Source organism: Ambystoma mexicanum, chromosome 2p (assembly GCF_040938575.1).
Source record: "Ambystoma mexicanum isolate Mex_15411 chromosome 2p, UKY_AmexF1_1, whole genome shotgun sequence".
Taxonomy (NCBI): Eukaryota; Metazoa; Chordata; class Amphibia; order Caudata; family Ambystomatidae; genus Ambystoma; species Ambystoma mexicanum.
The window spans coordinates 1,392,369,841-1,392,396,630 of NC_090923.1; the positions used below are offsets into that span (position 1 = coordinate 1,392,369,841).

The 26,790-nt window shown below is 47.9% G+C and overlaps 1 protein-coding gene across 1 annotated transcript in view; it reads left to right on the forward strand.

Annotated features, from left to right (window-relative positions):
- Positions 1-26,790, forward strand: part of MYO1G (myosin IG) — a 1,030,638-nt gene that overhangs the window by 868,378 nt on the left and 135,470 nt on the right. The window lies entirely within an intron of this gene.

Genomic DNA, 26,790 nt, shown 5'->3' on the forward strand with positions numbered 1-26,790 from the left:
GTTCCTTTTTGCTTTCAGCAGGAATTATAATAATTCAGTATTTTTTTAAACCTGTGGAGGGGTAAAATAGGTGTAAAAACGAGGTGTCCATGCATTACGCCATTATTTACACTTCTTATGTTACTGCTCTGAGGATTTTGGAAAGGTTTTGCAAGCAGAGTGGGAGAAGGCAGGAGAGATCCATGTACCACTTGTCCTTCCCCTTCTGCGTCTTCCATCTGTCTGAGATTTTCATGCAGGCATAAACTGAATAGCAATCCATTGTAAATGCCATCTGCAAAGTGTTATTTGCGGGCTGCAGCTACATCTTTTACAAAATAGCGAGCAAAGTAAAGATTAAAGGCGATTCCCCCTGTTTTTAAGCTTTACTGTTGCACTCCGTTTTGCAAAAAAAGGAAAATGGCATGCAGGGGACTATGCAGCATAGTATCCTGCATGCAGTTTACACTTTTGTGAAATTATCCTAAATGTGTGTTTTTACATAGACCTTCACATGGGATTTCTCCCACTTCTAAGCACTTAAATAGCATGCTTTATTATTCTCCACATTAACGGTAGTGTATTCTTACGTCCCGTCCCCTTTCCTCCATACTCTTGGGATGTCCCACAGAACGGGGGACAGGCAAGAGCATGTTGCTAGACAGCATAATATAATCTTTATTCTGCACATGCACGCTCAGGTGTGCCATATGGTACCTCTCCCACGCGCCCCGTCCAACTGTCTGTCCCTTTCTCCACGTCAGACGGTTATGGAGCATCGAACGGCACTGCGCCTAGTTGGGCATCTAAATTGAGTATAACATCCACAGTATATGCCCGATGGGTTTCGCAGGTGCGCGGGGTGCCTACTGATGTATTCCTCCACAGACTCTGACACCTTTTGCCTATTTTGTTTGGGAGGTCTCACATGTGGCATACCTGTCAATCGTGTGCCTCTTTTCCCCTCCATTCCCTACTCGTAAGTGCAAGCGTTGGGAGGATGCTTTCGGAGACGAGCTCAGGGAAGAAGACTGTTTCATTGTGTCAAGGAAAAAGGTAAGAAAAAAGTATTTTCTTTCACTGGCACCCTGTGCTGGTGACACTTTAAAAGGTTTCACTTGTCACGGGAGGGGTCTTAGTGACCCACCCCCCACTATCACAGGTCATACTTGGCACAAGCTTGAGGTCCCAGTAGGGACTCTTGTGACACTGTGCACTGTTGTTGTATAATAATCGGGGACACAGTCACTTTTGGCAACAGGCTTTCTTTATCCTTCTTTACATCAACAGGCACAACTGGTGAATGAGTCAATGGCCTACAGATCTAGGGCAGGCAGTGCCTGGGCCCTCAGGGTTGCCCTCCAGGCTCTGTGGCAGTATCTGTGTCCTTTAAAGTAGAGGAGCGCCAGTAGCCGACTGCTCCGTGTCCTGGCGCCTTAGTAATCTTGTTTTTCTGCCTTGCACGGGAATCAGCATTTTGCCCCGAGATCTCACAAGACTTCGGCCTTGCCGAGATCTCGCAAGCTCTCTACACACCTCTCTTTGGAAAACAACAATGTCTATTCTATAATAAAGTCATCCTACTTCACCGATCTTCTGTGATCCCTTCTAGGACGACCCTCTTTCGTCCCAGCTGCGTCTGATGCTTGTATTGTTTCACAAGACACTTCTGGCATCTTACCTTTTAACTCGTTTTCTATCACCTCTTCCGCTGATGCTTCTCGCTCTTGTTCTTTCCTTGTATCACGGTCTTTGTGGTTACCAGGATGAGTCTCATCTTGCGTTTCCTCAGTGGTCCATTGCTTCTCAAACACTGCCACCCATTCCATGTGCGGCCATCTTCTGTGCGGATGTGATTGATTCCTCTGTGTATAACCTTTATGGGCTTACTGAACTTCGACCCTGTCGTTTGATCCTTATAGGGTAGGTACATTTTGATCCAGTCTTCCTCCCTGACATCACAACCCTGGGTCGCTCTTCTCTGGTCGCCCCATTGTTTCATTCGTGCTTTGTTACTCTCAAACCTCAAGACGACCTCTTCCATGCTCACTTCATCATCTACTTTTACCTTTGTCCACCATGGCGGTACCAGTGTGGACACCGCTCTTCTCCCCCTCAGCATGCAAAAGGGTGATACTTGGGTGACACCATTGCGGGTTAATCTGTGAGCTGCTATGGCCTCTTTGACGGTTTTTAGGAGATCCATCCCTGATGGTGTTGCTAACTGGATTGCCCCGTTGATAAACCTGTTGGCCCTCTCAACTCGTCAATTCGTCTGGGGGTGGTAAAACGCGGCCTTTCTTTGCCTTATGTTGTGTTTCCACATAAATGACTACATCTTCGTGAGACTAGTTGAACTCTGTTGTCGATGACAATTTCATTTGCGAGACCTTCTCTTTGAAAGATGGACGTGAGAACTTCTATAACTGTTGCAGTAGTGATATTGGGGACAAATTCTTGCCCTACCCATTTTGACAGATAGTCTACCATTAATATTCCATACCGATGCTCGGGAGTCATCGCTTCTAACGGACCGATGAAATCCAATCCTACTTTGTACCAGACTGCTTCGGGGATCTCTGAGGGAATCATAGGGGCCTGTCTGTTCTTTAAACATTCATCACTGTTCCTGCATTCATGGCATCTCTCAATCATGGAGCGAATGTCCTGATCCATCGCTGACCGCCAGTATGCTTCTCTTACTCCCTGGTGTGTCATGGAGTTCCCCAAATGCCCTGAGTGGGCTCTGCACAGGATGACCCTTCCCATTCCGTAGGGGGTATTATTTGGTTGCCCTTGAGAATCAGTCCTTCTGCTTCTGATATTTCTTCCACCACCTTCCAGTAGTGCCTCATGCCTTCTGGAATGTCTCTTTCTTCTGGCCACCCTCTGCTGATTCATTCTCTGACCCTCTCCATAGTGGGGTCATTACTGTCCTCCTCTTTCCAGTGACCTTCACTCATCTCAAGGAACTCTGGACATCCCAGGTTTTGGATGAATGCGATAATACAATCGTCCTGGAGGAACATGGTGGCTCTCTCTTTGCTACTGGGGAGCCTGGACTTACAGTCCGCATGAGCAGTCTTCCAGCCGGCTATGTGGGTTATCTCAAACGTATATTCCTGAAGTTTTGCTACAATGCGCGCTAGGCGGGGTGTGGACGACTTTGTTCCTCCTGGGCTGAGCATGTGGATCAGGGGTTTATGGTCGGTAACCAATTTGAATTTGGTGCACCATATGTAAGTCCTGAAATGTTCTACCGCCCGGGTACAGGCTAACATCTCCTTTTCAATGGTGGAGTACTTCCTCTCAGCTTTGGATAGGGCTTTGGCGGCGAACGCTACTACATAATCAGTATCACCTTTTCGCTGGGTGAGCACAACGCCTAGTCCACACATGCTGGGATCCCTGATGATGACCGTATGCCATGCAGGATTGAATGGCTATAGGCAAGGTGCATCTACTATCCTTCCTTTTATGCTTTCCACAGCCTGCTTCTGGGCTTAAGATCAGGTGAACTGCGCTCCCTTCTTGAGCAGGTCTCTCAGTGGTCTGTGACTTCCGAAGAGTACGGGATGAACTTGGCATAGTATTCCACAAGTCCCAGAAACAATCTTACTTCGTTTGTGCTGGCAGGCTCTGGAGCTGTGACAAAGGTCTGCCCCAGGATTTGTTTAGGGCTGATTCCTCTGGCAGATATTTGTACCCCAGGTATTCCACCTCTTGTGCTTTCAAGATGCACTTCTTATTTCTTAGCTTCACCCCTGCATTCTGTAATTTGGTGAGCACTTTTCTCAATGTGGCATCATGCAAGTCCTCATCGTTGGCGTACAACGGTATGTCGTCCTGGAAGTAGGAAACATTACCTATATCTCGCAGGAGTGAGTCCATAATACGCTTGAATGCTGAAGCTGCTGATGATATGTAAAAAGGCATCTTGGTGAACTGGTACGTCCCAGACAGGTTGGTGAATGCTGTGAGGGGCCTGTAGTCTTTGTGGAGATGGATCTGATGATATGCATTCCTCATGTCCAGTTTTGAAAACACTTTAGCCTCTTTCATCATGAGGATAGGTTCATTTATACTCGGGAGGGGGTAGCTGCCTACAATGACTTGCAGGTTAAGGTTGCGGGGGTCAATGCAAACCCTCAAGTCTTCGTTTTCATCAGCACAACTGGGCTCAACCACTTCGAGGCTTCCACTTCCTCGACTGTGCCCTCTTTCACCATCTTGCTGAGTTGATTTTTTAGGGTATCCCTGGCGGTCACTGGTACCGGCCGCACCTTGTGCTTGACAGGGACAGCGTTGCCCTTGAGTATTATTCTGTGAACAAAGTTCTTGATTTTCCCAGGTCCCTCCGGAAAGAATCTGGGGAAGTTTTATTTCAGCACCGGCACTCCTCCTGTATTAACTGCCAATACCTGATCTTCTGTGCTGGGATCTAGTTTTCTCTTGAGTTTTGCTTGGTCGTCCCATCCTAGGGAGGGCTGGGCCTTCTTTGGACAGGTATAGTCTTGTCGTGGTTTCTCTTCCTTTGAACTCCACAACACCCTTTATGTACCCGAACAGGTTCACTGACGCACCTCTAAACATGGTGGGCTTGTGGCGCGTGCTGAGTACCTCCACTCTGTCGGTTCCCATCATTTCTTTGTATGTGTGTAAGGGTAAAATGGTCAAATCTGAGCCTGAGTCTGCCATCACTCTTGTCACCATGCCGTTTACCCTGATTGTGCAGTGGGGCTTCTCCCTTCTGGCTCTTGAACTGTTCACCATCAACACCATGGGTCTCCCTTCTTCTGATGAGGAATCGGCTTCCATGTTCGTCACTTTTTTGTTGCGCCATCTGCAAACCAAGGCAAAGTGTCCTATTTTCTTGCACGCAGAGCACTGTTTGTCCCTTGCTAGGCATGCTCTGTCATTGGCTAGGTGTTTGGTGCTGGTGCACCTGTGACACTTCAGTGGCTCCTTTCTTCCCCACTTCCCTTCTCTTGCGTCAGTCGCTTGCTTTTCTTTTCTGTTTTTATAGGTGATCACCTTGACTTCTGCTTTGGCAGAGCTGCCTGCAAACTCTTTCTGTCGCAACGTGGTCTCTTCTATGGCTCTCGCTATCTCTACAGCCTTATCGAGATGGAGTTGTTACTCTAATATAAACTTACCTTGCACCTTCAGCTGTTGGTGTGGACCATTAAAATGTCACAGATCATGGCTTTTGCATAATTTCCAAAGTTGCATAGTGCGGCTAGTTCCCTTAACTTGGTTACATAATCGTCCACACACTCTGACGCTTCTTGTTTGCATCAATAGAATCGATTTTTCCTTGCTTGCAAACCGCTTCACAATTCTTCTCACAGCCTCTTTGTGCACATCATCGTTCTCACCACCTGCTTCTGGTGTAAGGCCTGCGAAAATGCGCTGTCCTTCTAGTCCGAGGGCATTCAATAACGCTGCTCTGTGCCTCACAGCGGTATACCCTGCACCTCCGAGTGCCTCCACATACATTGTGAATAGTAGTTCCCATTATGTCCATGGGATGGCAGGCCTACCTGGTGTTTGCACGACCGGCGGGGGAGGCCTTGCTCCTTGCATGACGATGTGCGGGTGTCGGGATCCCGTCCTCATCGACAAATATGTTGTATAATAAATGGGGACAGAGTCACTTGTGGCAACAGGCTTACTTTATTCTTCTTTACATCAACAGGCACAACTGGTGAATGAGTCAATGGAGTACAGATGTAGGGCAGGAAGTGCATGGGGCCTCAGGGTTGCTCTACAGGCTCTGTGGCAGTATCTGTGTCCTTTAAGGTAGAGGAGCGCTGGTAGCCGACTGCTCCGTGTTCTGGCGCCTTAGTAATCTCTTTTTTCCACCTCGCGCGGGAATCAGCATTTTGCAGCGAGTCTTCCGCCTTGCCGAGATCTCGCGAGCTCCCTACAACTGTGACCAAGGCACAATGATGTGCGAGAGGGACTTATCGCGAAGCAGTGAGCTACCCCATACGCACCCTAACAAGGCTGACAGCAGGGGGGCTTTCGGGCATACAGGGACTTGATCCCTGGTTTACCCCATGGCAAAAGGGCACAGGACGGAGGAAGCTCCTATCTCCCGTACTTGGCATAAAACTATACCCCAGACGGGCATTAACAAACAGCCCTGGGGAATGGGCAAGAAAGGCTTGTGCGAACACAGGCACAGTGCCCCAAGTGAGGTACAGGACCCAGAGAAAACAGGCCTCCATGTCAGAGTCACAAAAAATTGGTGAGCCCTTCAAATGGCATGTGTTGGCCACTTTGGATGACAGTCCAGAGGAGCCCAGGAAGGTGCGCATGCATTACAGGCACAAGTGAGTTCTAGTGCACCGGAGGGGCAGACAAAAACCTGCACCGTGCAAGCACATGAGACACAGCAGGCAAAAAGTCATGTCTCAACCTCGAAAGAGGCACAGCCGAAGACCCTTCCAGGCCCCTGTGTTCTGGGCAGCCCTGTCAAGGAAAACAACCATGGCAGGTTGGTTCACATATGGCCTTTGGGACTACATGACTCAGGGTCTCCCGCGACAGCCTTATTTGGCCACCGGCACAGGTCAGAGGACCTTTCGTGGGGAAGCAGATGACACGGTTCAAGAATTACTTCCAAGCTCCAGACATGAGAGGTTTCTTCAAAAACCTGATTAAAGAAATCAGGTTCGCGCAGGCGTTGACAACATCGGCCACCCCACACATAGCTACCCCCTTAAAGACCTCTTCTTCAGAGCAGACCACTGTGGCTCAGACCAGTACATCTGCTAATGGACCTATAGGGCTCACACACACACAGGCATCGCCAAGCACAGTAACGAAGGGCGACGAAGAAGAGGAGGAACAAGAAGAAACATCTTCATCGATCAGAACGTTTCAAGACAGGGCCTGGGACATAGTTCCATTCTTGCAGCTTCCCATGCTGATAAGCCTTCCTGTGCAGACAGGGGTACTCTCGGAAATATTAAGCGAACATGCTAAAAGTGTCTGCATCGATATGCGGCAGGATATTATTGCAGAAGCCAGAAAGGTCCGAGAAAAGCCACATAATGTGCCACATATTAATACAATAGAGGATTCCCGCTACAAGCAGGAAACGACAGAGCAATTTTGCTTATTGACCAACCCTGCAGCTCACTCTGCGGTTGTATCGGCTGTTCTAGCACAGGGAAAAGCACCAAGTGGGGCATAAGCAACAGCGAGAACACTGTCAGGAAAGGGTGCAGGATGCGCTTGGAAAGAAGGTGTTTTTGAACAGTGCGCGGCACCTTAGGCAAGCAAACACAGACGCCATTCTCCGAGCGCGCAACAACAAACTGTGGTTGAGTTTGCAGATGGCTTGCTGCCCGAAAGAAAGCAATAATTTCTGGGAGGCCTTCGGGGTGGCAAAGTCGTAGCCTGGGGTATGTTGGGAGTGGCAGCCGCTCAAGTAGACACATGTGCCTGTGCCATGATTTGCGCTGGGGAACTCTTGGATAAAGAGCACAAAGCTACGGTGTCCAGTCATTTTTTCGAATGCAGAAAGGCAAACTTTCGAATCTTTTTTTTCGAAATACAAAAGTTTTGAATGACAATTTGTTCGAAAAAAATTCGAAAGTTTGCCTTTAGGGTTGGGGCTTGGGTTAGAGTTGGGGGGGTAAGGGGGTGGTGTGGGGGTTGTGGAGCCTCGGAGGCACCCCCCCAATATACACTAAAACCTTGCAGCGTTACATGGAGCTGTCTGGTGCTGAAATTACAGGCCTGGACAGCTCCATGTAACGTTTCAAAATTTAAAAAACAGCATTTAAATGCCAACATACACAAATAACTGAAATGTTACATGGAGCTGTCCAGCCCTGTAATTTCAGCACTGGACAGCTCCATGTAACTGTTACAACCAAAACAGCATTGAAATGCTACTTTTACCATGTAAAAGTGCATTTCAATTGAAACCAATCAATGACTATTGTCGACAGATTGGTTTAGAAAGAATTGCACTTTTGCATTTTAAAAATAGTCTGTCAAAACTTTTGATTTCGAATCTTTTGATTCGATACTTTATTTTTTCGAGTCTTTTGATTCGACCCTTTGACCATAAACTGAAAGCTACTACGTGATGTCCAGTGAAAGGTCCAAGCCTTGCCTTTCGATGGGATAAACCTTTTCCATCCTACCACTGATGACGAGTTAGCGGAGGAAAAGGCTCATAGCCTCATGTAAAAAGCATGTCAGCGATTTTAGGGCCTGCACAGAAGAGTGGTACATTTGTGTACCAGCAGAAACGGCAAAGCTTGAGTTCCTCTTCCACAACTAGGGCAGAGACCAGGGGGTCCAAGCCTCTGGGCAACTGCCCAAGAACCAGGACCGGAAAAACCTTTTTACAGTCAATGCTGTCACAGGCGGACAATCCGAAGGTTTGCCACTCCAGTGGCCCAGCAGCATACACCGCCTGTAGGCAGAAGGATGTCCCTCCATTTATTTGCTTGGAGGGGCATGGCCCCAGTCTCATGGACCTTGTCAGTAGTGTGTTCCGTATCGCCTTCCAATTCCTTCATCCCCTCCCACTTCCCCTTCCCGCCCCTCACCCAACACCTTTCACCAAACCTAGTTAGAGTGACTGATGAAATTAAAGGAACTAGACGCCATCAAGATTATTCGCCTGAAGCGTCCAGTGCAGGGATACTTTTTGTGCTTTTCTGTGCTCCCCAAGAAAGACAAGGCGGTATGGGGAACCATTGTTGACATATCCAAGTTCAACGATTACCCCCCTATGGAGAGATTCAAAATGGTCACTCCTAGACAGATCCTGACAGCATTTCTGCAGGGGAATGGTTATGTGACTTGGATCTTCAAAATGCATACAGGCACATACCGATTTGGGGACCACAGTGGAAAATCATTCGGTTCACAGTACAAGGGATTCTCTACCAGTACAAGGTACTTCCATTTGGTCTGAATTCAGCACCACAGGTCTCCTCAAAAGTGATGGATTCCCTTATGTCACACTTTAGCTTACAAATGCTTTCGCAGGTGACGAATTCTGTCTCGCTGGTCATGCACCAGGCATATACGCTGGGCCTAACACTGAATCTGGAGGAATCAATTACAGAGGTTGCAGTTCAAAGGAATAGTATGGGACTGCACCAGTGGGAGAGTTTAAGCACCCTCAGACAGGCTGGAAAGCCTCAAGAAACAATCAGACACATTTCTAAGGAATACTTTGCTACCAGTAGGGTAATGTCAGAAACTGCTAGGGCTTATGGCTTCATGCATTCTCGTGATTCCTCTGGCCAGGTTGCACATGAGACTTTTACAACTTCAACTAAAAATATCCTGGTGTCAAGACACCCATCCGCAATCAGAGGAGATTGGCCTGGCAAGTTCTCTGCATGCGGATCTACAATTGTGGATGACAGAGGAGAAAAAATACGCCAGTGAATGGACACGCTTTTGCCACTGGTGTTATAGGGCTCAGGTACATCCTTGTAAGGCAACGCAGAATGACGTGATGAGTTATGTCACAGACCTGGCGGAATTAGGAATGTTGGTGTACCCCTGTAGGACTTACCTCGCTGCAATAGGAGCTTACCTAAATAGAGATATTACGGCCTTCTCTTTAGTAGACCCTCTCATCAAGCGCCACTTCAGCAGGCTGATGACGCTATACCCGCCTGTGAGGAATTCCCATAGCTAGTGGGATTTTAATGTGGTCTTCACAGCGCTTATGCATAAACCTTTTGGACCCAGGGCCTCGACAAATCTGAAGTTTGTGACACTTAAAGCTGCCTTCCTATTATCCATCACATCGCCAAGGGGATATCGGATTCCAGATGCTCTCCATAGAGGAGCCTTGCATCAGTTTCTACAAAGGTAAGATGGTGCTTAAACCCAAACCGGCTTTCTTACCAAAGGTAGTCAGCACCTTTCACCTTAATGAGGTACTCTCACTACGGGTGTTCTTCCCAGCACCGAACACACAAGTTGAGGGGACGTTACAGACCCCCGATGTAGCTAGAGTGCTCACGTTCTACTTAGACCGGACAAGTGACATGTGCAAGGCGAGTCAACTCTTTGTCTTGGAGGAGGCTCACTGGGGTCGGCATCACCAATGTTTCTATAGCGCGTTGGATGGTCAGTACCATAATGGAGGTGTACAAACTGCAGGGTAAAAGCTCTCCTAAGAATCATCATGCACACCTGCTTCAGAGCAAGGCTGGGGCAGTGGCGTTTCAGAGACAGGTGCTCATACAGGACATTTGTAAGGCGGCGACCTGGTCAAACAGGCATTCTTTCTGTAAGCACTACTCACTGGGTAGCAGTTCCTGGAAAGATGCATCTTTTGGCCCAGTGGTTTTGGAGGAATCTCTTTGCGAAGTTGTTCCAACCTCACTTTTTAGCACTCTGGGTGCGTTGTAATCTTCCAATAGTATGGAGGAAAGGGGGCTGGACGTAAGAGTATGGAAAAGTTACTCACCATAGTGACACCGGTACTCATAGTACATAGTCCCCTCTCCTCCATACACCCTCCCTCCAATCTCCACTATTAATAGACTTCCAAGTCCCACTGAAAAGAAATGGACTGACGGTTGGGCGGGCTGCATGGAAGAGGTACTGTACGGCAAACCCAAGCGTGCACATGCAGTATAAAGATTCTTTTATGCTGCCTAGCAACAATCTCCGGCCTGTTCCGAGGGACATCCCAAGAGTATGGAGGAAAGGGGACTACGGACTAAGAGCACCACTGTCACTACAGTGAGTATCGTTTCCAAAATCCTTGATCTCCTAAGGATTACAGGCTGAGTCGACCCTGCTGTGAGATTCAAACTTGCAAAGTGAGGGTTGGCCTTTTGCTGTCTGAGGTGAGTACTTTACCCATGAGATATCAACTCACACCAGTTTGGAAGAGGCTCCCGCTCCAACCCTTAGTGGGTCTATTTGTGTTTTCCTAGGTCGGGTTGAGCTCCTCCTACTGTTGTACAGTAAAAAATATACCCAGACTGGCCCACCAATGTAGGCCAGTCTTATCACGTAATGGGCATCAAGAGTAAACCAAACATGAATGAAGAGTAAAGCTAACATGATTCATGTTTGATTTACTCTTGATGCCCATTTTGTTATTACTGTTATTACGTGGCAAGACTGGCCTACATTGGTGGGCCATTCTGGATATATTTTTAGCTGTGTCACAGTAAAAAATATATCTAGACTGGCCCACCAACAAATGCTAGTCTTACGACGTAATTACAAAACGGGCATCAAGAGTAAAGCAAACATAATTCACGAGTAAAGCAAACATAATTAATCTTAGCTTTACATTTGATGACCATAAAAACATGCAATGTCATGTCCTGGCATAATCCCCCTAACTGTGGGGGTGGTGTGCCAGGACATGATATTACAGTCTTAACTCCACCCCTGAACCCCTCCCTTCCTCGCGCACAGAGGAAGGCACGCTCCCCGGCACAAATGCATGCATTCATACACATTCATTAATCGTTTTCTCTCATTCAAACGTGCATTCATATATCCATTCCCTTGCCCACACATACAGCACACACTAGGGGTAATTATGACTCTGGCGGTAGCCGTGCCAGTAAACACCGGCACGGCTGCCACCTGAGTCATTTTTTTTCAGGCGCCTGGGAATGGGGAACTACCGGGGCATTACAGCCCCGGCGGTCCCTCCGGCCTGGCACCGGAAAAAAGAAAATCCCCATTCCCATCGAGTCCCATTGGACTCAATGGGAATGGGGAGGACGGGTACACCGGCACTTTGTGCAACATTGCCGGTGCATCCGTCAAGGTCTGCGAGCGGGTGCCTTCCGCCCGCCAGGTCAGACCTGGCGACCAGAAAGGCACCTGCTCGCAGAACTCGTAGTTTGCCGGTCCGGAAACAACAGTACCGGCAAGCTTACCAGTACCATTGTTTCCGGACCGGCAAACTCGTAATGAGGCCCACTGTCTCATTCACTCACACACACTTACACATAAAATAAAAACACTTGCTTGCATGCATAAATACATACATTAAAAAAGCATTCTAATGGATTGTGTGCTCCCAAGGATTCCTCATCCATATCCTGCTTTGCAGTCTCAGAAATCTTTCAACAGCAGGGGGCTTGACGGGATCCACAGCTCCAAGGCGCAAGAGTGGCACAAACCAACCATCCCCACTGCGGTTTTTGGACTTGCAAGTCAGAGTTTACACAGGGCTCCACAACCCCAGCAGGGAAGGAGGTCTAGGGAATCGATGGTTGGATGGAAACAGAGAAATTAGGGAAACCGGAATGAGGGTTCGGAAGAGGTAATGGATAGGTAGGGGATAATAGGGTAAGATCGGTCATTGTCATTGGTATCAGTATCCTTTAGCATGCACCCATGCACCCACGTACTTCCATACACAGACAATGCACCCCCGCCCCCCGAGTAGTGAATATAACAATAATAGCACTGGACAGGAAAGAACTGGCACTCAGTACATATTACAATTGAGCACTTAACTTAGGTTGTGGCTGGCCGGAGTGTCCCTTGTTGCCTCCTGCAGATTCTCAGAGCCAGGGTACCTTGCAGTAGCAGTTCAAATGCTGCAAGAAAGTACTACAATTAGTGCGCACAATGTTAACTGCTGCACGTGGCTTTACACGTTCGTGTACTCAAGTTTCTGACATTTGGGTTAGTAGTTTTTAGTAATACTAGCCGCACGTGGCTAGTTCACATGCTTATCACATGTGGGGCAGGGGGCCCCATGTACCTAATTAGCATACAGCCCCGGTTTTCTAGCCGCATGTGGCTTCGTAACATGAAGCAGTGAGTTCCTGCCCGTGAATACGTTTGGGTGCGTTCCGTAAGCACCCACGACTAATAAGCCGTTACCACAACGGACTAAGCAGTTGGTGTTGGGAGTATGCACTGGTAAGTATGCATGGGTTAGTGCATTCGGTGTGCAGCGTTCTGTGCTTTCTGCTCGCTTAATGCAGTGGGCAGCGGTAATCGGCACTTAGCTTGATGGGAAGCAGGGGCCAGAGAACTGGTGCCCCCCCCTTCTCCTTGTGAATGAATAAAGCACTGCAGGACTTATCTGTCGTTTGCGTGGGGGCGGGATATCAATCCAGTGGGGCGTGGCCCCTCTCATGTGTTTCTCAGGCCGGAGCTGCATAACGTACGACTTGTCAGCTTAGAGTCTCGAACACAAGCCTGTGCCTTTCTTTGCACGCATGCTTGTTGATAAGCAACTCCAAATATGGCCTTCAATTTGTAGTTCTGGGCCCAGGAGCTGCTGGGAAATGCAGTTCTGTAGGCGTTCGCTCTGCAGAGACGGCAGAGAAGCCTTTGAAATGGCTTGATGGTTCTTTTTATTTTGCATATCTGTTCATGCTGTACGTTTAGTCTGCTTCCAGCATTTATGATGCTATACATTGCCTGCCACTGGCCGCTTGGACCCCCCATAACCCGCATTGGGTGTTGTCCTTGGCCCCCAGCCCTGATAGGGCTCTGTGCGGCATCGAGCTGATGTCCCTCGACGGTTACCATTCCCGCATCCGGACGTGATGTCGATGAGAGTATAAATGGCACACACTGTAGCCGTTACCTCAGTTCCATTTTTCTCCATGCACAGTACGCTCTCGGAATAGTGCGACTCGCTTCAGCGATTCTAACTTTGTAATTCTTTTTGTATTCTCAACATGTCTAAGCCGAAAACAGGCTTTGACAGATGTGCGAACTGTGACTCGAAGATGTCAATCACTGATCCACACAGGATATGTCTCTGCTGCCTCAGCAAGGAGCACAAAGTCATTGAGCGCAGCTCCTGCAAGTCGATGACCAGCAATGCCTTAAAAGAGAGAAGGTCAAAACTCGCCCAAGGTCGGTCAGTTTCAAAGTCTCCATCTTCCACTCCCTCAAAGAGAAAATCTTCCGAAAGGCAGGAGCTCTACTGGAGACACGTCTCCGGAAAGGTCCAAGAAACACTCCAAAATACCAAGCGGTCGGGATCCAGGAGTGGTTGCCATCACTCTTAGTCTTCATCGTCATGAAAGAAGTCAAAAAGATTACACCATTATTGCTCATCTTTGGACCTCTCACCCGACAAGTGTCAGGCATGCTTTCCCGATAAGACTGCCTCGGCGGCTGAATGCGAAAAGTTCAGTCAAAAAATGATGGACGTGGTCTCGAAGGACGGCCCCTCATGGTCCCTCGAAAGAGCCGAAGAAGGCTAGTGATTCCACTGCATCTTCCAAGACCGGCAGGGAATCCTCAAAGGCTTCGACCCACATGCCCAAAAGCCAGAGTCAGGGATGTCATCTCGAGTAGCGTCAACAGTGTTGACCACGGAGACCACATCTAAGCCAAAGGCATCTGTGACATTTTTGTGGAAGGAGTCGAGGGCAAAGGGCCCTTCGACCTTGACCTCAGATCCAACTTCGAGTTTTAAACCTCAGTCAAATAAGGATTTCTTCAAATCGTTTGGACCCCTTTTTGAGGATGAAAAGGAGACGACATGTTATACCCTTCGGGTATGAACATTTTGGAACACCTAATGTTCCACATGAATTGATATCTGATCAATCTCATCAAGAGGCCCTATCTACCTGCCTAAAAGAAGCCAGTGGTCTAGATACCTCCCCTGGGGTGGAATTCGACACACCTGATGTCAATGATCACCCTAATGCGGCCTATAGAACCAGTATGAACAGGGTGATTGAATACTTGTTTGGGGGCGTCCTGCATTGGACATAACTCAGGAGGACCTCACAGACATCCTGGATAGTGGATAGAAGACCTCCAGTAGAGCCTGTGCTGCCTTGCCATACAGAACTAAAAAAAACATTTTAGAAAATAGGCAAAAGCCAGACACCACTCCAGCAGTGAACAAGTACAGACCTTCCTCTGTTGCCCCTGATTTTCTTTCCAGGCACCCTTCTCCAGAGAGTTTGGTGGTGCAGGCGGAGACTTCCACCTCCTGGGCCACAGCTTATTTGACCATCCCACCAATTAGGGATGATAAAAAATGTGATGCACTTGCATAAAGAGTATTCTCCGTAGGAAGCATAGCATTGAAAGCCATCAGCGCATCTTGTGCTCTGGCAAAAAAAGCATACACTTTATGGAATGTAATTTCTCAGGTGGCATAATACATTCCCAAAGGGGAGTTGAGAGATGGGTTTAACAATCCCATCAATGATGGTTAGGAGGCTTCTTGCCAGTCCCATCAGTCAGGCATTGATGTGGCAGACTGTGCCAGCTTGTGAATATGGCTTCAGTGCGGTAATCAGAAGATTTACGTGGGTGCACAAGTCTGGGTTTCCCCCCGATGTCCAATCAAGACTCCTGGACATGCCCTTTGATGGGTCCAACCATTTTAGGCCAAAGGAAAAGAAAAGCTTCACGCTTCGAAATCGATGCTGCAAAATATTTAGACGCAGCCATTAGTCAGCCACAACAACAACACTACGCAGGCTTGGAGAGGGCGTTCTTTACGCTACTACTCATCTTTTGGACAAAGGGGAAGAGATCAGGCACTACTCACTGGGTAGCAGTTCCTGGAAAGATGCAGCTTTTGGCCCAGTGGTTTTGGAGGAATCTCTTTGCGAAGTTGTTCCAACCTCACTTTTTAGCACTCTGGGTGCTTTGTAATCTTCCAATAGTATGGAGGAAAGGGGGCTGGACGTAAGAGTATGGAAAAGTTACTCACCATAGTGACACCGGTACTCATAGTACATAGTCCCCTCTCCTCCATACACCCTCCCTCCAATCTCCACTATTAATAGACTTCCAAGTCCCACTGAAAAGAAATGGACTGACTATCTGTTCATGCTGTACGTTTAGTCTGCTTCCAGCATTTATGATGCTATACATTGCCTGCCACTGGCCGCTTGGACCCCCCATAACCCGCATTGGGTGTTGTCCTTGGCCCCCAGCCCTGATAGGGCTCTGTGCGGCATCGAGCTGATGTCCCTCGACGGTTACCATTCCCGCATCCGGACGTGATGTCGATGAGAGTATAAATGGCACACACTGCAGCCGTTACCTCAGTTCCATTTTTCTCCATGCACAGTACGCTCTCGGAATAGTGCGACTCGCTTCAGCGATTCTAACTTTGTAATTCTTTTTGTATTCTCAACATGTCTAAGCCGAAAACAGGCTTTGACAGATGTGCGAACTGTGACTCGAAGATGTCAATCACTGATCCACACAGGATATGTCTCTGCTGCCTCAGCAAGGAGCACAAAGTCATTGAGCGCAGCTCCTGCCAGTCGATGACCAGCAATGCCTTAAAAGAGAGAAGGTCAAAACTCGCCCAAGGTCGGTCAGTTTCAAAGTCTCCATCTTCCACTCCCTCAAAGAGAAAATCTTCCGAAAGGCAGGAGCTCTACTGGAGACACGTCTCCGGAAAGGTCCAAGAAACACTCCAAAATACCAAGCGGTCGGGATCCAGGAGTGGTTGCCATCACTCTTAGTCTTCATCGTCATGAAAGAAGTCAAAAAGATTACACCATTATTGCTCATCTTTGGACCTCTCACCCGACAAGTGTCAGGCATGCTTTCCCGATAAGACTGCCTCGGCGGCTGAATGCGAAAAGTTCAGTCAAAAAATGATGGACGTGGTCTCGAAGGACGGCCCCTCATGGTCCCTCGAAAGAGCAGAAGAAGGCTAGTGATTCCACTGCATCTTCCAAGACCGGCAGCGAATCCTCAAAGGCTTCGACCCACATGCCCAAAAGCCAGAGTCAGGGATGTCATCTCGAGTAGCGTCAACAGTGTTGACCACGGTACCACATCTAAGCCAAAGGCATCTGTGACATTTTTGTGGAAGGAGTCGAGGGCAAAGGGCCCTTCGACATTGACCTCAGATCCAACTTCGAGTTTTAAACCTCAGTCAAATAAGGATTTCTTCAAATCGTTTGGACCCCTTTTTGAGGATGACAAAGAAGACGACATGTTATACCCTTCGGGTATGAACATTTTGGAACACCTAATGTTCCACAAGAATTGATATCTGATCAATCTCATCAAGAGGCCCTATCTACCTGCCTAAAAGAAGCCAGTGGTCTAGATACCTCCCCTGGGGTGGAATTCGACACACCTGATGTCAATGATCACCCTAATGCGGCCTATAGAACCAGTATGAACAGGGTGATTGAATACTTGTTTGGGGGCGTCCTGCATTGGACATAACTCAGGAGGACCTCACAGTCATCCTGGATAGTGGATAGAAGACCTCCAGTAGAGCCTGCGCTGCCTTTCCATACAGAACTAAAAAAAACATTTTAGAAAATAGGCAAAAGCCAGACACCACTCCAGCAGTGAACAAGTACAGACCTTCCTCTGTTGCCCCTGATTTTCTTTCCAGGCACCCTTCTCCAGAGAGTTTGGTGGTGCAGGCAGAGACTTCCACCTCCTGGGCCACAGCTTATTTGACCATCCCACCAATTAGGGATGATAAAAAATGTGATGCACTTGCATAAAGAGTATTCTCCGTAGGAAGCATAGCATTGAAAGCCATCAACGCATCTTGTGCTCTGGCAAAAAAAGCATACACTTTATGGAATGTAATTTCTCAGGTGGCATAAAACATTCCCAAAGGGGAGTTGAGAGATGGGTTTAACAATCCCATCAATGATGGTTAGGAGGCTTCTTGCCAGTCCCATCAGTCAGGCATTGATGTGGCAGACTGTGCCAGCTTGTGAATATGGCTTCAGTGCGGTAATCAGAAGATTTACGTGGGTGCACAAGTCTGGGTTTCCCCCCAATGTCCAATCAAGACTCCTGGACATGCCCTTTGATGGGTCCAACCATTTTAGGCCAAAGGAAAAGAAAAGCTTCACGCTTCGAAATCGATGCTGCAAAATATTTAGACGCAGCCATTAGTCAGCCACAACAACAACACTATGCAGGCTTGGAGAGGGCGTTCTTTACGCTACTACTCATCTTTTGGACAAAGGGGAAGAGATCAGGCTACCCAAAGAGAACAAAGGAGGTTCTCACACACCCCAAGTGGCTGCGGAGGGAAAACTGCTCAGGCAGCCACCTCCTCACTGCTCTCTGCCATAGCCAAAGCCCCAAAACCCCTCTGAGCGTTTTGCTCACAGGACCCCAGTGGGCGGCAGGTTGACCCAGCATCTGCAAGAATGGCATTGCATTACTTCAGATGCATTGGCACTACAGATAGTGGCTCAATGGTACTGTCTCCCATTTCTGTAAAGGCCCCCAGATTGTCCCCTGAGCTAGCAAGCTAGCAACCTCTTTGGGAACCAGATCAGCTCCTTCTACAGGAGATTCTTTCCCTGTTGGAGAAAGGTTCAGCAGAAAGGGTACCTGAAGTGGACAAATACCATGGTTGGTACTGGGAGGGAGTACTTTGCCCCATTTTTGGACCTGAGACGCTTGAACAATTTCCTCAGGAAGGACAGAGTCAAGATGGACACTCTTTCGCAAAATCCTCAAGGCCCTTCACGTCCAGGATTGATGGTGTCACTTGATCTTCAGGATGCTTACTTTCATGTGCTTATACATACCAAGCAAAGAAAGTACCTGAGGTTCGCCATTGGCAGTTCTCACTATCAGTTTTGAGTACTGCCTTTTCGGGCTCACCTCTGCCCCAAGGGTCTTGGCCAAGTTGATGACAGTGGTGGCAACGAATCTGAGCAGGGGAGGGATTCACATCTTTCCCTACCTAGACGATTGGCTGATCAGATCTCTGGAGCATCTCAACAGTACCTGCCACTCTCTCCGTTAATCTCAATTTCAAGAAGTCCCCGGTGACACCTTCTCAGAAGCTGCAATTCGTTGGAGCAGTCCTGGACTCTTCCTTGGGCAAGGCTTTGCCTCCTGAGTTGAGGGCTCAAGATATCTTGCAGATGGTAACGAGATTTCAGAACACCCAACATCTACCAGCATCCGGCTTTCTAAGGTTGCTGGGCCTCATGGCATCCTGCATGTTTCTGGTGCCAGAAGCCTGCCTAAAGATGAGGTCCCTCCAGTGGGCCCTCATATACTAAGGGTCGCAATTTCTCAGGTAGGATGACGGACCTTCTTCACGTCCTGAGAAAGGTCGCAAAGGATCTTCTGCGGTGGGCCTGCAAGGAGCATGTGATAATATGGGATACTTTTTGGCAATTCTGGCCAGAGATAACAGTAGTCACTGATTCTTCCCTCAAGGGATGGGTAGCTCACATGAGCGATCTCACAATCAGCAGACTTATCTCTGTCAGAATCAAGACTACACATAAACCTGTTAGAACTGAGGGCGATCAGGCGCTGATGGCCTTTTTGATATTCATACAGGGGAAGAACGTCCTGATAATGACAGACAGCATTGAGCCATGCAATACTGCAACACAAGAAGGAGGTTAATGGTCTCTACCACAGTGCAGGGAGGCAGTGCAGCTCTGGTTTTGAGTGCTACAGAACAGGATCTCTCTGTCAGCCATTCACCTAGCTGGAGCCCTCCGGTCTTTTGGCTCCAACTCTCTGCAGGTCAAACGTTTCTCCAAGCAGAGAGTAGGAGGTAGACCCCTTTCCTAGGCTGGCGCCTCCCTTTGGAACAGCCTCACTCCCTGCCTCAAACTTGAGCCAGATCTTTGCAAGTTCCAGAAACTTCTCAAGACCTTCCTTTTCTCCTCCTTTCCCTGTCCCCCTCCCGTGCTAAACTCTCCACCTGCTGCTGGACTGGGACCTGGTCTCTTCAGTGTCGTACAGGGACCAGACCAACCCCCCAGCAGGCCCTCCCTGCATCCTTTTCCAGCACTTTTCCTCGGGCTCCCTTTCCCAGACTATCCCTTCTTAGTGCTCCCTGAGCGCTGCACTCTTTTGCCCTTCCCTCCCCTCTTTCCCCTGGCACTTGCCTCCTTGGCCTGACTAGCACTTGCCCATCCCCACCCGTGGTGGTACCCCACTCCTGCACATCTCCCTCAAACCCCCACCCCCTTGCACATATCACCTTGTCATGCACTTGCACAGAAGGATTGTCACAAGGCCAATATAGCCTTTGTTGTTGCCTTTGTTGTTGTATTCTTATTATTTCCCATGTCTCCTCCACACCCCATCTTGTCTTTTGGCACCTGGAAACCCCTGTGTATAGGCGCCTTACAAATGTCCATTAAATTAAAAATAATTAAAATGCCTGCCCTCTGGGTGCCCCAGTGCCTTCCACACACACAATGTGATTATGTGTGCATGCATGCAAGGTGCTGAGGGGGATGTTATTTTTTACTAGGCATCTATCATAGATACCGGGTAAAAAAATACCATGTCTGCCCCCTGTCACTGCCTCCCAGTACCTCGAATGTGGGGGGCTAATTTTGTGTGGTGGGGAGAGGGGCTTGTGCAACAACCCCCGTCCCACCAAAATTCACTCCACTGCCCAGTACAAACACACACATACATTCACACAAACTTCACATGCAGCATACACTCGCTCATTCAGACGCACACCAATCTTCCCAATCATCATACACACACTCATTACACACAGAACATGCATACACACATACATACACATATTTAAATTAGCATACCTGCCCTGGTCTTGATGTTTCCTCCCAGAACTACATCTGCCGTGTAGCATGAACACGAACCAGGGAGCAAAGGGGCCTTTCTGGTTTGTGCACAGGCGTGCAAGAGACAGAGTGCTGATGTCACAGTGCCCTGCTCCATTTGCATGTGCGAGGAGGTGGGAGGAGGTGCAGGGTGGGCGAGGAGGTGCAGGAGTGCCTCCCTCGCATATACAAACATGCAGTTCCGCAGCCAGCATCCCCTATGGGTCATGAAAGGCTGGGGAAGGAAAATACCTCCGGCTTTGCAATGATCATTATATATGCTTGGCTAAGGAAATGAGGGAGCGCTCAGTGTTCAGACTGGACTGGCTCCTCCAGTATGGGTGGGAGTGCCTGTGGGTCGCACCCCCTCGCCGATTATCGAGAAGCCACTGCTGATACACCGTCACTGAGCCTATGCACAGGGTCAGTGTGGCTGGAGATGAAATACTGTTGACTTTGAAGTCATATACATGAACTACAGTGTTGTTAATACAGTGATTTTGAACACATTAAGGGGTCCATAGACATGCCCTACAGTAGAAGGCTACCGGGGTAGCTTGGTAGGTTGAGTGACTGTTGCTAAGATGCTATATATTTAAAACTGGCTGTAAATCTTATGACTTACTACAATTCCTTATAAAAAAGAAGTGCTATAAAATGTGTTCAGCCAAGGGGATGAGTTGTGCTGGTAGCTTGCTTATGTATTCAGGGCGAGGGTGGGGGAATGGCTTCCACCATAGTGAAAAGCAAAAGTTGCACACATTAACCTACAGTTTCATTTCCTAATAACTGCTGTCAGCGCAATAGAAAGATGTATCTGTGATTAGGCATGCACCAGCTTTAGAAATATATCCTGTGATAAAACACAAAGGAAGGGGCACAAAAACCACAGGGTATTTGCGTGACAGTCCGACAAAATGAATAAACACATTTTAAAGAAAACTAGTGAATATAGGTTTAAGAAGCATTTTTCAGTTTGGAAATGTCTTTTGGTTTTTTTCTAGACATGTGTAAGCACATTTGTAAAACAATAGTCTGCCCAGCATGAAGGTTGTCTGCTTTTAACAGTGACGGCCCCGTTTACCCCCCCTGTAGGGACACCTATCCTAGGTACCCTCCAGCACAGACATTAAGAGTGCTTGCACACACACTCACATAAACACTCGCAGACAAACTACACGGGCTGGGGTTGCACAACTCACCTTATCACACATCACACATTGGCACTTACACACACCACACACCACACAAACACACACACACACACTATGCCTGATTTACAAAAGCTTTTTATCAATGGGAGATACCCATTGAAAAATGCTTTGTAAGTCAGACCCTCTATCTCGAAGAAAAGTGACTTTTAACTTACCTGACAGTTCGGCCTAGTCCATCTGCTGCACTGTCTCCAGTATCCCGCTAGAAACCATGGCACCAGGAAACTTCGGGGTAGAAGGTTTCAGAGTCCCGGGCATGCAGATATTGTGCATGTCTGGGCTCTGAAAAATGAACGCTCCGAGGCTTGTAATATAGCCGCAATGAGAGAAGGGTGTACAAGAGCCCCCTCTCTCGTTGCAGTGACCCAGCCAGCATTCCCAATGGTTCAGGCCTGGCTGAGAGAGCTGTGCGCCCCAGCCAGACGTGACTTGTTGAGCATGCACAAAAAAGAGGAATTCCTGCAAGGAGAGAGAGTTCTCCTACGCACTGCTCTTTCTCTCTGTTTTCCTAATTGCTCAAATTAGTGAAAGTCTTGCACGTAATTTGAGCAATGAGAAAAAAAAGAGAGTGTAAGCTCTTACATAATGGGTGGATCAGTTGAAGAGGGATGGGGAAGCATGTCCCCTCCTCCCCCTCCTATGAAATTCATGACACGGAAGAAGACCAAGAAACACTTCAATCGCCCATTCTATTTCAGAGAATTCCCAGTAGGCCAATGATTGACAAGTATGTCGAGATATACCACTTCAGCCAGCCATATACCCTCAACCAGCCCTACAGGCCAGGTGCGGTACGAATTTACCCCAGCGTGGACGAGGAGCCCCAGGCCATAACCAAAGACACCTCAATGGAGAGTCTCGATTAAAAGCACTAAGCAGCCATGTTGCTGACGTCGTTAGAGACACCACGACATAGCTACTTTAGACATGAAGCACATGTGCCATCCGCACTTCGGGACACAACCACGCATTCGAATACATGACGAACATGAGCGTACAGTTCTATAGTTAGAGGACAGCCACATATACATACTGTCTTTGCTTTTATTCTTTTTTCCACTAGCTAAATGCAGCAACGCAGAAACCGCAAGAAGCAAGAGAACCTGAGTAAAGGTTGCAGATGCTTACATGCGTGATCTGGCCGAAGCAGACAATGGACAGCGACCAGCGCTGGGAAAGTGAGCCGATCTCAGGCTACCAGACAGAAGACTGCAATGTGAGACAAGTGTTGCACAAAGCAAAAGAGTATTCTCATAGACTAAGATGGCACACACAAGTTACAATGACATAGTCATTCTTATTACCTTGAAGAGGTACACAGAGAGCTGAGAACCTTTGCCGATCCCAGGCCTGGGGGACGTCAGCTCTAGCCAACCACAGTTCAGTATCCTAAGGGTGGGTAGCAACAGACAAGAACCAATGGTAAGACCCCCACACTGCAACATTGTTATAGATAGTGATTTGGGGATGGACCAGGCCAGCCACCTGACATGCGAGGGCCAGTAGAATAACATGTATAGCGTCCACTATAGGGAGGAAAATACTCAATATGCAATTAGGGGGGCCAATAGGTTTTCTGGAGAAGGGCCCAAGTTGTGACGTGGCGCTGATGCCAACTAGGGTAAAACCGGCCTGCGAGCCGAGAACGATCGAGAAGTGCATGGATTTCTCCTGTTCCTGTGCTGATCCATGTTGGTTTTGTCTGTAATAAACCGCAGTGTGAACTTGCCTTGACTAAGTCCTCTGTTTATCCTGGGGGGGGGGGGTGTTGGGCCTTCCAAGAGTCCGAGGACTTCCAGTGTCCCTCTGGTATACCTGGGAGTTCTTCCCAACAGGGTGGTGGGTCGACGCCCATAATGAACGAGCTGCCCCTGCAATAACTATAGTCCCTGCGAAGTGTAGCTACAGTGTCAGTAACATTCCTGAGCCCTTGCAAGGCCCTTGCAGCACTCCAGCCTACCTGACTTGGGCTGGCAGTCTGTTATCAGTCACGTCAGCTCCTTATTGTGGGGCTTATCGCTATATTCCAACTATGCAATGTTAGCAGTTCCATGGCAGGTGGCAAAAATGGCTGGTATAAGTCTTAACTCTCAGAATTCCCATGTTTCTCCTTTTTTGCGTCCTTTTAAATACCACATTTTTTTTTTAGATTATTAGTTAATATAATACAGTCAAACACGAATTTGGCTTTTTATACAATTTATAAACAAACTAAAATATCTGTTAGTGTCCAATGCAAAACAATGCGAACATCACAGAACGCATTCATTAAAAAGACAAAAAATATGAACAGTTAATATCCTGAAAACAGTCACCTTAAACAAAGTCCAATTTCCAGAGCTGTATTTAAAAGTCGAATGGTTGAAGGCAGCCTCGTTAAGATATTTATTTTACACCAGTATTGGGTTTATTACAACTCCAATTAAGTCATTAACTCTTTGAGAGCTGCTTTGTAAAAACCCTGGGCAGGCACTTTGAGTGCAAAGTTTGATGGTAAGGCTTCATTAAAGCGAGCTCAAAGAGTTTCCATGAGGAGGTGTTTTGGGCAGGGTGGGCCAGGAACTGGGTGGGAATGGCCATGGGGATTAGCAAGGCCATGGGCAGTCAGTGGGTGGGCAACTAGCCAAACAACACCTACAAGCTTTGTGCACCCCCTCCCCCCTCATGTGCCATTTCTCCCTATCTGTACTCTAATACAATAATGTTGGCTTATAGACACTTAATAGCCCAAACGAATGAAACTGTTTTTCACAGCCCACGTTTTATTAATAACTTATCCAAAAGAGTTAATTTGGGGGTTTCAAGTGAATTCACTATTCACAAAAGCCAAGCCCTACTGTAGTCTATATCAAATGCTACACGGAAATTTGAAAGTGGGAAAAATAACAAGCTTCTAGTGCCTTTCAAAATAGACAGCACTGGTCCTGTAGAAGCAAGTAGAGACAGGCCATATACGTTTTCATACTTGCTTAATGACGCATCTTCCTGGTACCGCAGGGTGAGCCCAGTGGGGCTTGGGCCGGCCTGGGTCAAAACTTGGGCCCTGGCCTGACCCTCCTTAAGGTTTTCTGTGGGCCAGTCACAGCCCCCCTCCCCCAACCCCCTGCTGCCCGCCTATCCTGTACAGGGACATGGCCACCTGACTTCCTGCCCCACCCCTCCGCCAGTCACGCATTGGCTAGAGCGGGACAGGGGCATTGCATTTCTAGGTATGGCAGAGGTCTGACTTTGAATATGAAGTAGGCTGCTGTGCAGAAGAGAAGTGTCATTCTTCTGGCACAACCTTTCCCGAGAGCCACCATTTCCCATGCCACCCAAAAATCACTGTACAGTTCTTATCTCCTTCCCAACCACCACTACCATCCCGAGCTCCCCCCTCCCCTGCACCATCCTTCAAACAGCAGCGCTGTCCCTACCACCGCCCCCGTGCCACCTTCCCAAAGTTATTTGAGAGCTCGGAAGAAAGGACACTTACATGGCGCTCCCAAACTAGACACATGCTCCTGTTTGGGCCGGGGCCAGGCTGACCCGCTTTGCAGATATCACTCTGGCCATACGCCGGTTGCTAGGATACCACCGGAAAGTTCATTATCGGCCTAGATTACGTAATGAGGCGGCTAACACCGTAGAGCGTGGAGGAATTAGTGGGAGGCGCTCAGGCAGAGCACAGGATGGGACCAGTGTCTCGCCTCAGGCACCTTTAAGTTAATCGATCCCGGCACTTGCCTTGGTCATTTCATTGAGGGGTTTTACACTGGAAAACACGGCGTCATTCAGCCTCTTCAGGGCATTTTCAGACACTGTAAACACACAGGGGCTGGTTTACAAAAGCGTTTAAAAATGAGAAACATCCAATTGAAAAACGCGTTGTGAATGTGGCCCACAAAATACAAAAAGCTATTGCAGAATCCAGCTAATTCTACCATTCCGTCTCCTTTATCTAGTTTTTAACGCTCTGCTAAATATATTGGCTTAACAACGTGTATATCTCATTACACACCGATAGAAACGGTTAATTACCACAGAACACAGTTACACTCTGCCACAAGAATTTCCAGCACGATAAGATGTTTTACATGGACCCCTGGGCGGATTGCGCAAGCGCAACAGACTTACCTTGGGATAAATACAAGAATTTCCAGCACGATAAGACGTTTTACATGGACCTCTGGGCGGATTGCGCAAGCGCAACAGACTTACCTTGGGATAAATACCCAAGTCGGGAGCACTTAGGCCCAGTGGTGGAAATGGAAAATGTGGTGGGGGATCCCTCAAGGTCTGGGCTGGGGGCGCGGTTTGGGGGGCGGTGCCCGAGGAGGCAGGGTTGGGGGGCAGACCTGGCAGTTGAACTCCGATCAAAGGAAATGTCCAAAATAACAGTTTAAAACAGCGCATTTTCTTTATACATAAATTCCACTTTAAACCACTTCCATGGCACTGGTGAGGAGTAACCTCACTGTGCGGATAATAGTTTTGACCAGTGTTGCTGAGTAAATATTGTTTAAAATACACAATTTGCATCCGATTTTTTTTTTTTTTTTATTGTTTTGATTTAATTGTATTACAATTTTTACAAAACGGGAACTCATGTGAACTCCTATTTACAGTTTATGAAGTTTGTAGAGTAGAGTGGCCTCGGCTCCATTTCGCTATGTATATTGGATCCAATCATGTTTTCCCTTCACCAGGTTTCTTTTTTGGTAATGGAAATGGTCGCAGGGCTCTATCCATACATAGAATCGTAGAATCCAAACGTAGTTCACCGTTTGAGGGCGGCATGGCCATCCTAACAATTTTCCCTCATTGCAAATTCAGTGATTTAAGAAACAAACTTACGCCTATCACGCATCTCTTATTGTTCCCATTGTTCAATAATGACCAGAGGTTCTCCTGGTCTAATGTTGCATAATGTTTCAATGGGTCCGTGAGGAAGCGGGATCTTTCTGACACCAAACCTATGCACTCCATTATTAGATGCTTTAAGGTTTCAACATGCTCAGTTGATTTACAGAAACGGCATAAGTTCGTTTGCGCTTGCTTACGGGTTACCAAGATCTCATTGGTTTTCA